The sequence below is a fragment of the Mauremys mutica genome, chromosome 12 (genome assembly GCF_020497125.1).
Source record: "Mauremys mutica isolate MM-2020 ecotype Southern chromosome 12, ASM2049712v1, whole genome shotgun sequence".
Taxonomy (NCBI): Eukaryota; Metazoa; Chordata; order Testudines; family Geoemydidae; genus Mauremys; species Mauremys mutica.
In genome coordinates this window covers 78694579-78711450 of record NC_059083.1, presented here as the reverse complement: position 1 = coordinate 78711450, position 16872 = coordinate 78694579, and the positions used below count along the sequence as shown (strand labels likewise).

General features: G+C 42.9%; 1 long non-coding RNA gene across 1 annotated transcript in view; it reads left to right on the top strand.

The window, feature by feature from the left end:
• Positions 1–5916, top strand: part of LOC123345784 — a 75913-nt gene extending 69997 nt beyond the window's left edge. The window contains exon 3 of the long non-coding RNA XR_006572862.1: positions 5788–5916. This is a non-coding gene — a long non-coding RNA (uncharacterized LOC123345784). The remainder of the gene's footprint in view (positions 1–5787) is intronic.
• The last annotated feature ends 10956 nt before the right edge of the window (positions 5917–16872 follow it).

Below are 16872 nucleotides of genomic sequence, written 5' to 3'. Positions count from 1 at the left end.
ACTCATTCTAGTTAGCAAGCAAAGGTCTGGTGAGTGTGGATTTTTCATATACAAATTTATCTTGTATGTATACATATCCTATTGGAAAGGTTTATAAAGAAGTGTATTCTTCTATGGATTTTTCTGAGCTGTTTTATATGCTTTGTCTAGGATTTTAAGCTGTATATTTTCAGCAAACTGAGTAACACAACCGGTTTGAAAGCTGACTTGACTTCTGAGTGTCCATAATGTCATTATAGCTGTGGCCTTCATTATGAGATGTATTCTGCTCTTATTTGGAGTTAACAGCAGCTTTGCTAATGACTTCAGTGGGAACGAGATCAGATTCAATCCTGGAAAGTGCTCTCACGTTGCAATGAATCCAATGGTAGTTGAAAGCAACACTTCACCTCCCAGAGTGTTTACCACCTTGCAATTTCGGGCCTTAGATGCATAGCTGACACAAGATAACATCATATGTAGAGCTGGGTGAATAATTGATTTTTTGGTTCGATGGGTCAAATCACATCTAACATTTTTTGGAATTCTTGGTGGATTGAAAATGTCAATTCTGGGGCTGTTCCAGAACAGGGATTTGAACCTGGATCGCCCACGTGAGTGCCCAAACCGCTGGGCTAAAAATTATAAAAGGGGGAGACATAAAAGAGGTGGTGGTGGCAACAGCAGCACCACCACCACCACCTCCTTCTCCTCTTCTGGCCATTTTGTGAATGGATGAAAGTAACAGTGTCAAATTTGCCAATAGTTTTGGGTCAGCCAAACATTGAATAAACTATTTGCCACCCAAAAGTCACCCAGCTCTGGTCAGATGTTTCAGGCACCAGGATACAGCAATCCGATGCAACAATGTGCCAGTCAAAGAAAATCTGGGTTTTCCACAAAGACATTTACTTTGGGCTTAAAAAAGTTAGATTGATTTCCTGGGGGCTGCCTTCTCTGACTCCCCATGTCTTCAGGTGCTATGAGGCTGGAAGTATATTTAACAGAATACAGGATGCTTTTTTCCCCTAGTGCATATTGTATCCTGCAGCCACTCTGTTGTCCTGAGTGGAAATGCAATGTGATCTACCACATTTAGATAGACTTTACTCATTGGAAGTGAAGGGAACTTAAACTTCCGACTCCCCAGTGCTGTATGTGGAGTCTGGGCATACCAGGTGATGAACATATCATCTCAAACTAAGTCTTTAAGGCAGAGTTTTGGGGGGGCTAGTGAAATGAGGAGAATTATCAACCGACCTTGGTTGTTTTATGGGTGGGATGGGTGCAATAGTCCATGAGATAATGTTTACGTGAGCCTTCGCCCCAGAACTTAAACCAAAGTAAGAGAAACTCAGACAATCAGTGCTTCATAAATGTTTTGTCTTTTTGAAACAGAAACACAAACACTGAAATGGCACAAGAAATGTTATTCTTGCTATATTTTCAGTATGGTTGAAACCAGGATTCCAAACCATCACTGGAATGTCTTGTGCCAAAATAGGGCTCCGGTAAGGTTGTCTAACATAGAAGACCAGGTTCTGCTTACACTTAATCCAGCATAAATCAGGTGTACCTTCAGTGCATCCATTGGTGTCTCTGCTACAGTCACTGCTGTGTGAGGACAATCAGGCCTTGGGTTTCTGGTTTGCTCCAGTCACAATGCCATGGCACTATGATACTATTGAAGATCATGATGAGATCTATCTGGGGGGCAGATTATCCCATATCTGCTGCTGCAGCATTCTTACATCTCCTTCTGAAATGTCTGGTGCTGGCCACTGTTAGAGACAGGATGCTGGCCTAGATGAGCATCGGGTCTGACCTAATAGGGAAGGGTTTCTCAAACAGGGGTCGCCACTTCTGTAGGGAAAGCCCCTGGCAGGCCGGGCCGGTGTATTTACCTGCCCCATCCGTAGGTCCGGCCGATTGTGGCTCCCATTGGCCCAAAGCAGCGATCAGCCTCCAGTGGGAGCCGCGATCCGCTGGACCTGCAGATGGGGCAGGTAAACACACTGGCCCAGCTTGCCAGGGGCTTTCCCTACAGAAGCTGCGACCCGTTTGAGAAACCCTGCAATAGGGCCATTCCTATGTCCAGGATTGGAGGGCCTTTTAATGTCTCATGCAACCTGAGAAGTGCTGAGAAGGCTGAAAGAATTGGGTTTGTTTAGTTTGGAAAAGAGAAGACTGAGAGGGGACATGATAGCAGTTTTCAGGTATCTAAAAGGGTGTCATCAGGAGGAGGGAGAAAACTTGTTCACCTTAGCCTCTAATGATAGAACAAGAAGCAATGGGCTTAAACTGCAGCAAGAGAGATTTAGGTTGGACATTAGGAAAAAGTTCCTAACTGTCAGGGTGGTTAAACACTGGAATAAATTGCCTAGGGAGGTTGTGGAATCTCCAACTCTGGAGATATTTAAGAGTAGGTTAGATAAATGTCTATCCGGGATGGTCTAGACAGTATTTGGTCCTACCATGAGGGCAGGGGACTGGACTCAATGACCTCTCGAGGTCCCTTCCAGTCCTAGAGTCTATGAATCTATGAATTGGAGTTCCAGGAGATAAAAAAGTTGTGGGTCCACAGCACCTTATAGGATCTAGCCATTGGCTTCAAGACGGCAGAATCATGGTCCTATCAAAACTGAGACCACCTTGGAAACACTGGGATAGAGAGATCTTCAAAACTGACTTCTTCTTGAACCATCGTCCCAGAAAGAACACTTTCCCGTTAAGATTTAAAACATCATGTTCTTCGTAGCTCTCACATTTTATGCTGTGACATCCTCTTCCAACATTTAATTACTTTTATTTGAATATGGACATATTTCTCCGTACCAGTGTACATATGAAACAAGCTTCTCTGAGCAGTTTCCTTCTGGGAGTAAACTGTCATTTTTCACCACATTAAATTTTATAAGTTTCAAGCGAATGGAAAATAGATTTTATTATATATATATATATTGCCCTGAATGTTTTATAGCTGAAAAAACAGAATTTGTGGTTTTAACTGTTAAGGTTTGATGCACAGGGCTATGGAACCTTTTATGTAACCTGATGGCCTGAATAATTATCAAAATATTTTGCTTTCCATCCTTTCTGAGCCTTTGCACCAGAAAAAAAAAGTGTATGCAACCTTTTCACCACCAAAAAAATAAAATAAAAAAATAGCTCCTTCACAAACTCTGCTCGCTTTGCTGCAGTATGTACTGTAATGTGAAGAGCCAGTAGCAAATGGTTCTGTGGCTTGAATGCTCGTTCTTATCAGTTATTGCACAGGAAGAAAGAACTCAGGGGAAACCTAGTGTGGAGGAAATGGGACTAAACATCTATTGGGTAGGCAAAAGCCACCAGCACTAAGTGTAAGGCAGTTCTTTATCGGCTCCAGATACTCTGACTACCGTACGTTGAGTTCAAAGCTTCACTTTTTTTGAAGCTACAAAGATTTTGCTAATTACAGAGTCTGGGGAGACAAATTCAGATTATCTGAAGAGACGGATCAGAAATCAGAGACAAGCTCTCAGTGAAATGTCGCAGGTTTCAGGCTGGTAGATTTGGACTCTCCCTGGATGTTAGCAGTGTTATTTAATATTATTTGTATTACAATAGTGGCGAGAGGCCTCGACGGAGATCAGGGCCACATGGTGCTAGGTGCTGTGCAAACACATAGGAAGAGTGCCCCTGGGCCAAAAGCAAAAGCTGGGAGAAGAAACAGAAGGGGAGTGACTTCCTAAAAGTCGCACAGATGACCAGTGGCAGAGGTGGGACTAGAACCCACTTCTCTTGACCTGTATGAAAAGGAACAGTATCGTCAGTGAAACTAATGTGGACAAAAATCAGTAAGGTTGTATTAATCTTCATGCTTCAGGGCAGACCCTAAACTAATGGCAAATTTCTGGCAGGGGAATGGTTCAATCCTGTAACTGCTTTCTGTGCAGAATGCCCAGGCATTTATGATGCTATGTAACTGTTATGCCTTTTCTTTTCTGGGTACGTAGCTTTAAAGATCTAAGATCTCTCCCTGTCTTCAGAGTTCGGCAGCTATTTGGTTCCCAGAACTGCTGCAGTCTGTTACGGAAGAGATGCACACGCTGTAATCTCTCTCAGAGACTTTGCTTCTGATTTTTCTCAGTTTTTAATCCCGCTAACTAAAATTCATTTTAGACTGGAAGTACCTGTTTGCTTTTTGTGTATGGAAACCCAGGAGATAGCTGTTTAAATATTGTGCCATTGGAATTTGTTTTCCCCACTGGTTTTGTTCATGCGGTATTTGCTATTCTTTACATTTTTTTGGAAATTAAAACAGGAAAACCAAAAGTCTTTTGACTTTTGGCCAAAAATGGAACAATCCCTGGCAGCTTTTGGACAAAATTTTCAACTGCTGAAAATCAATTTTTTTTTCCAATGAAAAATCAAAATTTTCAGCCAAAACAACAAACACAGTTTCTAATCAGTGCTGATGGAAACAGAACCCTCCTATTGCTTCAGCTGTAGTCCAAGAAGAGCAGAACCCAGTTTTCTTGAAAAAGAAATAGCTCTTGGTGGATGGAAATTCTATGTGCCAGTTTTAGCATGGAACAAACGGAAAAGGAGTTATAACCTCTCTGAAAATAGGGGCTTATATGTGACAACACAACCGGTGCATTAATGACATGAACAGCATTGCCTAAAGAATAGGTATAACTCTTCTGTCCTTGATTCAGCGGAGTTAATACCCTGCAAAGCCCATCAGATTTGCCAGGCAAGGTACATTGATGAACCATTCACACGATTTAGAGATAATCCCCATTTGCCGGATTTTGGATTCTGTTGACTCAGGATATCAAGAGTGCAGCCAATTCCAACCCTGGCCCCTCCAACTTCTGTCATATCAACTCCCAGAATCCTCAGTGGTTCCTTTAGGGCAGCTTTACACTCCATTAGTCTGCTCCTTAAGCCTGGGCCAAAGATCTGGCTATAATTGATTTTAGTGGAAGCCCCTTTGTATGCAAACTCCATGTCAGATGGAAACATGACCCTTCTCAGAACAATCCACCTGGAATTTAGGTAGGTGCAAGAGCAAAACATGCTGGAAACCAGGAAGAGATAATCTGAGGGGAAATTAACTCTTTATCCGCTCCCAGAAATCAATTCCATCTGAGTGTGAAGGGCTGGGGCTGTTAGGTGTTGCCACCATTCTGTCAGCACTTTGTGAGGCCTGTAATTAATATATGGAGCCCTGTTATTGGAGCTCCTGGTCTTAACCTAACCTGGATGGTCACAGAGGCTGCAGCTTCTGATGAGGAAAGAGTTAGAAATCTTCCTGGGAAACAGCCCGTAGGCAACCCAGAGTGTGGAAGGGTCAGAGGTGATTGGAATTCTCCTGGGTACCCTTCAAGCTTTCAATAAGATCAGACAGAGAAGTGAAAATTACAACAGAGCTGCCACATCCCTTTCCCAAGGGGTAATGATCTATTGGGATAGAGAGCACCTAGAGGACCCTCTCTAATGCTCAGTGAAGTCAGTTGGAGTCTTTCCATTGATTTCAAGGATGCCGAATAGAAATGTGTCTCCCTTTGAGAAGAAAAAGCTGAGGCGCAATTAAATGTGAAGCTGGAGTTGAAAATTCATTTCCCCATTCAGCTTCCCCAAAGTTTGCAGGGGGAGTTTGGGTCTAGGGTTTTGGTTCAGCCCTATCTCTAATCAAAGGGCTTGATTCTCCAGCTTGTTGCTAGTATAACTCTTTTGATTCCAATGCGCTGGTGAATCAGGCTGAAAATGAGGAGCTGGGGTATACAGGGAGAATTAATGTATTGCTTTCTTTGTCCTCAGGTAGCCATTGCGGGAAAACCAAAACAAGACCAAGAAAACCCAACGCTACCAGCAAAATTCATTTTGTTTCTGCTCAGACATTGGATGGAAGGACTAAATTACCAAGCAGACACACATTACACAGACAGGTGGGTCTGTAACTTTCCCTGGCAAAGATTTCACACTTTTAAGTCTAGTTTTAATTATAATTCCTTTTACAATAAAGTCCTATAGAATTTAATATGGCTGAAATCATGGATATTTAGAAGAGCTTTATAAAAATTATTCTAAAGCCCTATTACATTTTATAGATAGAGAACTTTTCTATAGGTCTTTACAAAAAATTAAAATTCTATCAAATGGTTCAAAACACCCATAGATAAGTTCTCATTTTCAATAGGACTTTAAAAAAAAAAGAAAAAAAAAAGATGTGTTGGGCCCAATCAGGAAAACTGAAGTGACAGAAAACGTTATGCACATTTAACCCCTGTGCCCAGTCTTTATTGTCCATTCCAACCCTCGTCTTCCTCTGCTGTGGCTTGCTGTATCCCTATGATGGTGTCTCTGTTGCACAAATTCTGCCCCAGGGGCCTCACAAATATTTGCCAGGAGCAGTTTTCTCATGCAAATGGGAATGAATTTGGGACCAGATCTCCAGCTGCGGTAAATCAGCGTAGCTAACTGAAGCCAAAGACGCTACAGCAATTTACACTAGATGAGAATCTGACCCCAGATCTTTAGGGCTAGATGCCTTCCTCGGAGTCATGCATGTGCATCTGAGGTCACAACTTGGCATGCACTGTCCCCTTCGGCCTCATGAAGCTAATTAGAAGGGTTTGCTAAGAGGAGAGAGGCAGGAAAATAGAGGCCATTGGAATCTTATTACTGAGGTCAAACAGCACATTTTTGTGAGCCTGCAGGAGCAGGTATGGGTGTAGGGCTGGAACAATCCCAATTAGATGACTAATTTAGCTCCTCGAGTGCTTTTTAGCCTTTGGCCACGGAGTCAGCAGAAGTAACTATCAGTTCCCAACTTGCCATGCTGTGCTGATTATTGGTTAATTGAGGCTTTTTAAAGGCCTGGAAACATTGTGACACTTGACTAACCTGGAGGGATATTTCTGTGCGGCAGGAGCTTCCCTTGCATCTCTGTCTCCCTCCTACTTCTCCCAGTTGGGAAAGAGAGCTGACAAATGGCTTGGCCATCGCCTCCGGGCGGTGGTCAGACAGTTGGCCATAGAGGACTCAGGATGCTCGGGGAATTAAAAAGGACTTCAAAAGGACGGAATCAGTGGGATAGTCTGTTTCCTCCCCATCCTCAGTGTCTGGGACTTCCCAGCTGTGCTCGGCCATGAGATCGCCATTCCTTTGGTGAGCTTCTTAAAATTGGGACAATTAAGAGGCAACGGATTCCTGCAGAACAGCTCAGCACCAGATGATTATTTAAACTCTCCTCTCCCCTTCCCCTAGTGAGAGAAACCTCAGGCCTAGGTGTAAATGAAGAGGCACCGAAGTCGATGGAGTGAAACCAGAGTTACACAAAGCGGGATCGGGACCCTTATACCTGACCACACCCCGTACATTGAGATTTAACTTCATCCAAATCCTGCTTATCCTTGAACCCCGATTAGCCCTTTATCTACACGCAAGGGTGCCATCAACCATGCTGAGGAGAAAAGCCCCTCCCTAACTTCCTGAGCAGCTGCATGAGAGCTCCCTGCCTCAGGGCTCAGGCCCAGTACTAAGGCACTGGATGGGAGAGGGGAAGTAAGCAACATCCTCTTCAGGGCCACAGTAAGTTACATCTGCCGAAGAATTAGGGGGAGCAGGGAAGGATATAGGATTCTGAGTCACAATCCTCTTGCTGCACTCCTCTGACACTGGCCTGCTATACGCTGCCTGAGATGCAGAAGAAAACCTAAAAGCTTCCCAGGTAGGGTGCTGGAGTAGGAGTCAAGGGACCAGGATTCTATTCCTGGCACTGCTTTATGACCTTGGAGAAGTTACTTTGCCTTTCTGTGCCTCGGTTTCCCTTTCTGCCTTTTCTATTTACATAGTCAGCTCTTTGTGATAGGGACTTTCTCTCCATGTGTGTTTACAGTGCTTAGCACACTGGGGCACTGGTCTTGACTGGTGCCGCGGGGTACTAACATAATACAAATAATAGTTGGATATTATTTATTGCTCTTTGGAAAACATACCTTCCATTTACTTTGGCCATTTTGTCTCTGTCCCTGTAAAGACTTTTGAGAAAATGTTCCATAAAAACTGCTGGATGAAATTTGAACTAAATACAGTTACAAAATCCCTCCCTCCCCGCCACCCCCACATCAATCAGATGCAGAAAGGTTTGCTCGTTGAAGTGGTGAAAGCACATTAGGGCTTGGGCAGTGTCCAGCCTGAGAGCCATTTTCCCAATTTACAGCGTTAATTGAGAGGTTTATAGGCCTACAAAAATATTCCATTGCTCCTAGGGGTTCCTCGTGCTGCACACCTAGACCGTCTACGATTTGATCATGCCCTGACTGACTGGCGGGGAGGGGGAGAAGAGAGGGTGTAGATGACAGACTGGCTCCATACTAGAGAGACAAGGTAGGTGAGGTAATATCAAGCACCTTCAAAATAAATCCTAGTAGTTGGTTTTTCTTAATCTGTTTTCTATTTGCTATACAGAATGGTGGCTCTATGGTATTGCCGACCCCAACTATTCAACGATCATGAGTCAGGCCCCTCAAACATCATGAAATTGGCTTGAAACACATGCACTTAAATAAAAACATTTTGGGGTCTTGTCTTTGTCCTTTTGTTTCCTGAGAAGGGTGACCATATTTCCCTATGCTGAATATGGGACACCTTATAAAATTACTCGTAGTCAAGCAAGTTCAACCGCAATCAACTATGCAGTACAAACGTTCAAGTTAACATCAAGTTGACTGAGCCCCTGTTAAAAAGAAATACTGCAAAAATTCCAGCTTTTGCCAAGGTATCTTAACACCTTTTTTTTTTGTTTTTTTTTTATAGATGGGGTATTCATTCTGGACCTTCAGCTGGTGCAATTTACCTTGGTTCCATCAAAGTCAATGAAGCTATGTCAATTTATATCAGGATCTGGTTTATGTATTTTCCTCAACCTATTTGGCTATCTTTGCTTCACACCATTGGTTTTAGTGTTGTGGTAGCCATGTTGGTTCCAGACTAGAAGAGAGACAAGGTGGGTGAGGTAATATGTTTTATTGTACCAACTTCTGATGGTGAAAGAGCCAAGCTTGTGAGCTACAGAGAGCTCTTCTTCAGGTCCAATAAAATATATGACCTCTCCCATCTTGTCTCTCATTGTTACCTTTTTAAGTTCAATTTCATTCTCCCCTGTCGTAGAATGGAGTAGCCTGTAGGCCATTTGCAGTAATCTGTCTTTTTATATAGCCCACCACTGTGGTGTCTGCGAACCTCAAACATTAATGAATATATGGGAACATAAGAACGGCCATAGTGGGTCAGACCAAGGTCCATCTAGTCCAGTATCCTGTCTTTTGACAGTGGCCAATGCCAGGTACCCCAGAGGAGATTAACAGAACAGGTAACCATCAAATGACCCATCCCCTGTCGCCCATTCCCAGCTTCTGGCAGTATTATGATTCCCATTTCACAGATGAATAATTGAGGCAAAGAAAGTATAAGTAACTTGTCCAAACCAGGAATTCAAACCAGATCTCTGGAGTCCTATTCTAGCACCTTAACCACAAGGCCATCTTTGTTTTGTCTATAGGAAAAGGCATTGTTTGAGCACATGGAAAAAAGGGTTCATTAGCCAGGGCATATGCTCTGTGCTCTGCTTTCTTTCCCGAGAATAACGGAGAAGAATGAGGATGAATATCTTTTAGAAAGTCTAAATTTTGCAGGAAATAATCTCAACATCCAGCTCTCTGAGTGAGATTGGCCTTCAGTAAGAACATAAGAATGGCCATATTGGCTCAGACCAATGGTCCATTTAGCCCAGTGTCCTGTCTTCCGACAGTGGCCAATGCCAGATGCTTCAGAGGGAATGAACAGAACAGGGCAATTACTGAGTGATCCATCCCTTCATCCAGTCCCAGCGTCTGGCTGTCAGAGACTTAGGGACACCTAGAGCACTGGGTTGTGTCCCTGACCATCTTGACTAACAGCCTTTGCTGGAACGATCCTCCATGAACTTATCTAATTCTTTTTTGAACCCAGTTATACTTTTCGCCTTCACAACATCCTCTGGCAATGAGTTCCACAGGTTGACTGTGTGTTGTGTGAAGAAGAACTTCCTTTTGTTTCTTTTAAATCTGCTGCCCATTAACTTCATTTGGTGACCCCAGGTTCATGCGTTATGTGAAGGGGTAAATAACACTTCCCTATTCACTTTCCCCACACTACTCATGATTTTAGAGACCTCTAGCATATCCTCCCCTTAGTCATCTCTTTTCTAAGGTCAACAGTGCCAGTCTTTTTAATCTCCTCTTAGGGAAGCTGTTCCATATCCCTAATCACTTTTGTTGTCCTTGTCTGTACTTTTCCAATTTGAATATATCTTTTTTGAGACTGGGCGACCAGAAATGCATGCAACATTCAAGGTCTGGATGCATCAGAGATTTATATGGTGGCATTATGATATTTTCTGTCATATTGTCTAGCCCTTTTCTGTTGGTTCCTAACATGCTATAAAAACACTTCTTTCTAGGGGTGGCCAGCTTCAGAAATAGCATGGAGGGTGTCAAATCAGAATCCTAGAGAGTCCAAGGACTTTGGTTACCACGGTGATATAGTTAATTAATTTCTGGCTCTGCCCAGACTGCAATGACAGCCTTATTGACTTACTTCATTGCAATCTGCGTTGCTGAGTAATGCTCATATCAACACCTAAAGCAACCACCAGCCCGTTCGCTGGCTGGGCACTAGTTTGATTTCTCCAGAGAGAACCTTTCCAGATCATTTGAGCTAATTGAGGTAATGGAGAAATTGTTCTAATGCCAAAATGCTATTTCTCTTCCCCCACCTCTTCATTTTGTAAGATAATAATATTTATAAAACTTCTGGCTACTATTTAAGATAGCAGAGCAGTATCTTTCAGGGCTCACTTCCTCAGCCTAGATATCTCCAGTGACAGGCTGGGATCCCAGAAACTATGTTCTAAACCTCACCTTCTGCCTTCCTTGAATGCCAGCCTCTGCTACAATAGCCATGAAGTCTGACCTAACCCTTTCCAGATGGGGGAATTCAACCCCCCAGATCCTTTCTGGGTTATTACCACAAATAACACCCCCAACATTTGCTAATGCAACTGGAAAATGGAAACAAACCTTTGCTGATGAACATATTCCATCTTAATTACAGTGCTTTACAGCGTCTCATGGAAAGGATGGATGTAGAGGGTTGAGCCTATACAATGTGGTTTTGATCAAGGGTATTTACAGGAAAGGTGGAACGCTTCTCCTTACTCTTCTCTGTCCCACTGTTCTGCATTCACTGGTACCCCAGGTAGTTTTTAACCAGTCTCTCCTCTTGAGCCGAGTTCTCTCCTCACTAATTATACAACACACAGGCCACCACACAGAGCACGATATGCTTAGAGTGTTGAAGAGACTCACTCACTTGTTATTGTTAAGCTTAATATTAGCGCCTTTGACTTCCCAGTGAAATATTTTGGGGCATGTCTCAAAACTGGTGCATGACAATACGCAAATCACTTAGGGCCAGAGGCACAAAAGCGCCTACGCCGGTTAGGTGTTTAACTCCCATTGAAAGTCAATGAGAGTTTGGTGCCTAACTCACTTAGGTACTTTTGTAAATTCCACTAGGTGCCCATCTCCATCTTTAAGTGGCTAAATACCATTGTACATCTGGTTCTTAATCTCTCATTGCCTCCGTTTGCCGTTGTTGGATACTATTAAAAATGGACATTTACTGCAGCTAGTATTTCCTTTATTGGGGGATTTGTGGTACTGGAAAATAATACTGTATATTTAACTGCTGTGGCTTGGAAATCCCCTGTGTTTAATGGCTCTCACACTAGCCCTGATCTTTGTCTCTATCTCAACAGCTCCTGACAGGGCAAGGTGTGCAAAGTTGGCTTAAAAACCATCTTAGTGCACTCCCAAGCCTGGTGCTGCTCTGCATTGGATCCACTGGCAAAAGTTAGAGCAGTCAGAAGGCTGCTCTATTTTGTCTTGGCTGGTAATAGCTGCAAAACCGGTATGTCAGCTGGTGATTGCTGGAGTATATGGGTACCTTGGCTATACCTCCTTTTCCTTGGACATTGGCTAGGTGCAAAGAGAGGGAGTGATGCAAGAGATGCTATTATAGCTCAATTCTGCCTGAAGATCCAGTTCACTGGGATGTTCCTTCTGTGGCCAGCTAAACTGTCTTTCAAATAGCTTTGCACTGTTGATACATCCTGAAGCTACCTCAATCCAAGGCAAAATCTGGCCCAGTATTTCTGAAACAAGTGTAATTTCCTTCCTTCTTTGAGCGCTGAGAGGCTCAATTTACTTTTAATTTCTGCTGGAATCCTCCGAAGGGGCTGTAGAAATGAGAGCTGGCAAAAGAAACAGCAGCACAACACTGTACAGCTCTAAGGTTCTAGATTTTGGAATAACCTGGTGGGAATAGTCTCTTCCAAGTCAATTCCTCCTGATCATTTAAGCAATATATTAAAGTAGCTAATGGACGGGGCACTGAACTAAGGGTCAAAAAGCTGGGTTCTGTTCCCAACTTTGCCTCTGATCTACTGTGTGACCTTGGGCAAGTCCCTTCCTGTCTCTACTCCTTTGTTTTTCATCCCACCTTTTGACTTGTCCATTTCAGATATGAGCTCTTTAGAGCAGGAATTGTCTCTTACCGAAGTGTCTGCACACCACGTATCACAATGAGTTGTGATTAGAGCTGCCCAAAGAATGACAATGGTGTTTTGCAGCCACTTCAGAGGTTTTGAACGGTGTTTTCATTCCTCATTGGAATGAAAACAGAACCCTCCAGATGTTTTTGCCGAACCAGAATTGTGTCTGATTGTCCATTTTGGAACCTGTGGGGTGGTTAGGACACTCACCTGGGATGTGGCAGACTCACATTCAACTCCTTGCTCGGCCTGATTCAGAGAAAGTTTTTAATCACAGATCACACTGAATCAGGCAGACCAGGGACAGGAACCTAGGTCTTCTCCATCGTCGGCAGTGTCCAAGCCACCAGGATACAGGAGGGGAGTCGGAGCTCTCCTTGAAACTGATATGTATCCACAAAACACTGGGGAAATTTCATTTTGCCCAAAATATTCCAACCAGCTTTAGTCTCACTTTCAGTTAGGGCTTCTAGGCTTTAATGTAATACCTCTACTAATAAATAATAATAACAAACAGCAACTGTACATGTGAAAATTGCCACTTTCTGAATCAATGAACAATTATATATCAGAACCCAACAGCTCTGGTCTTGTTTTTTTTTTTGCAGAATAGCTTTTTGGAAGAAGATTGGAAGCCCTGAGAATGGACAGATGAAAAACAAAATGTATGCGAAAGAGGGGAAAGCAATGGGGCAGGCAGTAAATCCCTTTATGAACTATAAAACAGAGTCCTGTGTGGTGGTCACAAATTCCAAATATCAATCAAACTCCCCCGTTTGAAAAAAAGGACCAAAAAAATTAATAAGTGACAGGGAAATGTACTGTAAGAAAAAATGATTAGCCATGATAGAAAAGCAAGGTAATTTCAGTGGGATTTAACTGTATGGTTTTGGTAAAATATCAACCTGGTCCAAATATCCTGAACTCTAAGTAACTGGCTCTAGGCTGGAATGTCAGGAGTGTGTTGGAGGGGGATTTTTGAAAACATGCAGGTGCCTAACTATCTTTGTTGCTCATATGTCCTCCATTACCATACAATCCAACCACATCATGGTCTTTTAATGTATTTATCCCCACAGTACTCCTGCAAAGAAACAGTGTCTCATTCCCCATCTGTAAAATGGAGAGAGAAGTAACATGTTAAGTGAAATGCCCAAGGTCACATGGGAAATGTGTGCCTGGGCAGAGAATTGTGCCCAGGTGTTGCAAGCCCTAGATCAGCACCCAAAGCACTGGAGCACCCACCCTCCGATTTCAATGGAAACTAGGCATTTAAGTGTCACATGAGCCTTTGACAATCTACCGAATGATTATCCTGCAACATTATATAGTTAGTGGCTTGATATCCTGAGGTGCTAAGAAACATTGATTTGTGTTGACTTTGGTGGGCACCGAGGGTACTCAGCACCTTCTGGGATTGGGCCATGTAAACTCTGATCCTGCAAAGACTCACATCCATGCATAATTTTATGTCCTTGAGTAGTCACACTCAAGTCATTCAGATGTGTCAAGTTTGCATGCGCTTAAGTCTTTGCAGGATCAGCTCCTCACACAGTATGTTGGGCTCCAGGTATTTTGGTGATTGGTGCCCTTCAAAATTCTAAGCATAAATAGATACATACAATTGTATGGATAACAATATATTAGAATGGAAAAGGGTTTATCATACTTTGAATATTTCAGAGGGACAGCAGAAATATAGTTTGCTACATCCTCCGAGGTAGGGTTTACTCATCTCAAAAGTGCATCTAAACAGTGTCTAGTATTAAAATTGCTGTCACATAGAAATTTCAGCTAGAAATACACCTTGATGTCCAGTTTACACTTCTGATCTCTCACCAGGATACCATGAATCTGGTTTTGAAAAGCCATATGTATTGCCACTTGCCAGCTGGGTAATATTAGAGTTATTGTCAGGCAATCTGGATTGATCAGGGCTAACAGATGGACTGCTCCCGGCAATAACCTCAACCTTTGGAGAAATGCTTCATAAGTAAACTTCCTGTGTGTTCAAGTCAAACTGCAAAACTACTTGGGGGCAAGTGGTGGAAAAGGGAGGAAGATCTCTAAGGAAAACAGGAAGTGGACAGCACTGGGATGATGACCTTTTCTGGCAAAGTAAATCCCTGAGTCTAATCAGTTGCTGGCTTGAAGGACTTTCTAGAAAATAAAGGCATAAGTTCAAAGGAGGCAAAGCTTTCTCTGCTTATAAACAAATTCAACCCCAAAGCTCCAGGAGGACTGCGTGAGCAGATGGCAGATCCAGCGTGAAAGGCTCTACGCCTATCTGGTTTAGGCAGCTATGAACATCATTGCTCTGAATATATGTGGGTGTTTAAGTCTAGACTGAAGATTTGTATTAGATTAAAAATACCCCAGCACTCTGCCCCAGAGTCTGAGCCCTCTAACCAATCCAGGGAAATTGCTAACTAGCAAAATCAGTAGAGGCAGGAATCCAATAAAAGAGGATCAACTCTTGAAGATTGGGTTTGTTATTTGCAGGATCTGTCATTCTTTTTAAATGGCTTTGCTGTTATCACTTCAGAAGGGTGCATACATTTGGGACTATTTATGGCTAATTTACATGTGCTGAGAGATGTACGGGCAATGGTGCCTCTTGCAAAAGTGGAAGCAAAATGTTTGACTTTGCCTGAGGGTGGAAGGGGGAATCTTAGACACAAAAGGAGGATGGATGCCAGAGATGTCAAGTGTTGGCCATACCGAGATGACAGGTGGCGAGGATATGTTTCTTGTGTTTCCCTATATCAAGGAATTCTCGCACTTGACAGAAGTCCTGCCAAAGGTACATTTCAGAACCAGCTTTAATGCTGTAAGAGGCCTGCCATCTCTTCTAATGAAACCAATCCCTGCAATGGCTCTTACCCTGAACTCTGCACCCCTCTGCCTGTTACTGAGGGGATTACCTTTATATACCTGTCCTGGCTGATTGGGCAGGAAACTAAAGTGATCTTAGATCCTGTTTTTAGTCACAGGTTTTCATACGATCTCCTTGTGTCCCAGGGATTACTTTCAGGGCACCTGAAATATCCTGTTTTTTCATTTAATCAGTCAAACCATTTAGTGGCATGGGCTTTTTAAACCACAAAATATTTGTTCACAACACAAGAGTCCAGTGGAAAGAGTGTTCAGAGCAATGTTTGGAGTGAAGATAAAACTTAGATGAGCACAAACACAAGCACGGCCGTTTTTTGGTTCAAAGTGAATCCTAGCTGCATGCTGCTATCATTGTTTGGGTCAGGAATCTCTCTCACTGTGTGGGCCTAAATCTTGGTTGATACATCTAGGCACTTTCCTAATACAAAGATCTTACAGTCTATATAGACAAGACAGACAAAACATGAAAGAGGAAACAAAGATGAGTAGAGCTACCAATCTGAGGTTTGTTAAAATTCCTATTATTTCTATGCCATTAAATGCCTGGAAATGATCCATCTATGAAACTAAAAAATCAATAGAAAGTGCTTTCTTATTGTTTTCATTAAAAATAAATGAAAAAAAATGCAGTGCTCATTCAGTCATATAGTGGCACTCAAAGCTGCAGAGAATTAAAAATATTTATAACCAGAATAGAAACTGCAGTGATACTAATGCCGAAGATGCTAATGCCAGGGATGCTTCTGGATTTCTGCAAATCTGCTGGCTCAGAAAGGGGATGATCCTCTCCCCCCATCTTATTGGTTTCACAAAGGACTTTGAGATCCTTAAAATATTAGGATGCCTACATGGTGGAATACTTGCATTACATTTGCAGAGCTCCTTCTTTTCACAGCACATTCTCTCCTTAGAGAAATTACATAGATCGTCTGGTCCGACCTCTGGGATAGCATAGGCTATCAATACCACCCAGTACCTGCACACTAAACTCAGCAACCGACATGAGACCAAAGGTTTACAGCCCCCAGGAGACTACACTATTATGTGCCCCAGGCTGAGAATAGGAGTGCATGGACCCCACAATGGCAGGGGAATGATTAAGTGAGATATACTCAGATAATCCTAGAAAGTGACCCCACACCCACATGGTGCAAAGGAAGGCAAGCCCCTCTCTGCCCAGGTCACTGCTAATCTAACCTGGGATCAGATTCCTTCCTGATCCTGACCTGGTTAGATGCTGTGCATGTGAGCAAGAACCAGCCAGCCAAGTACCTGAGAGAGAGAGAATGCTCAGCACCACCTCAGAGCCCTGGTCCACCCCTCTCAGTACCCCATCTCCAGCCGTGACCACC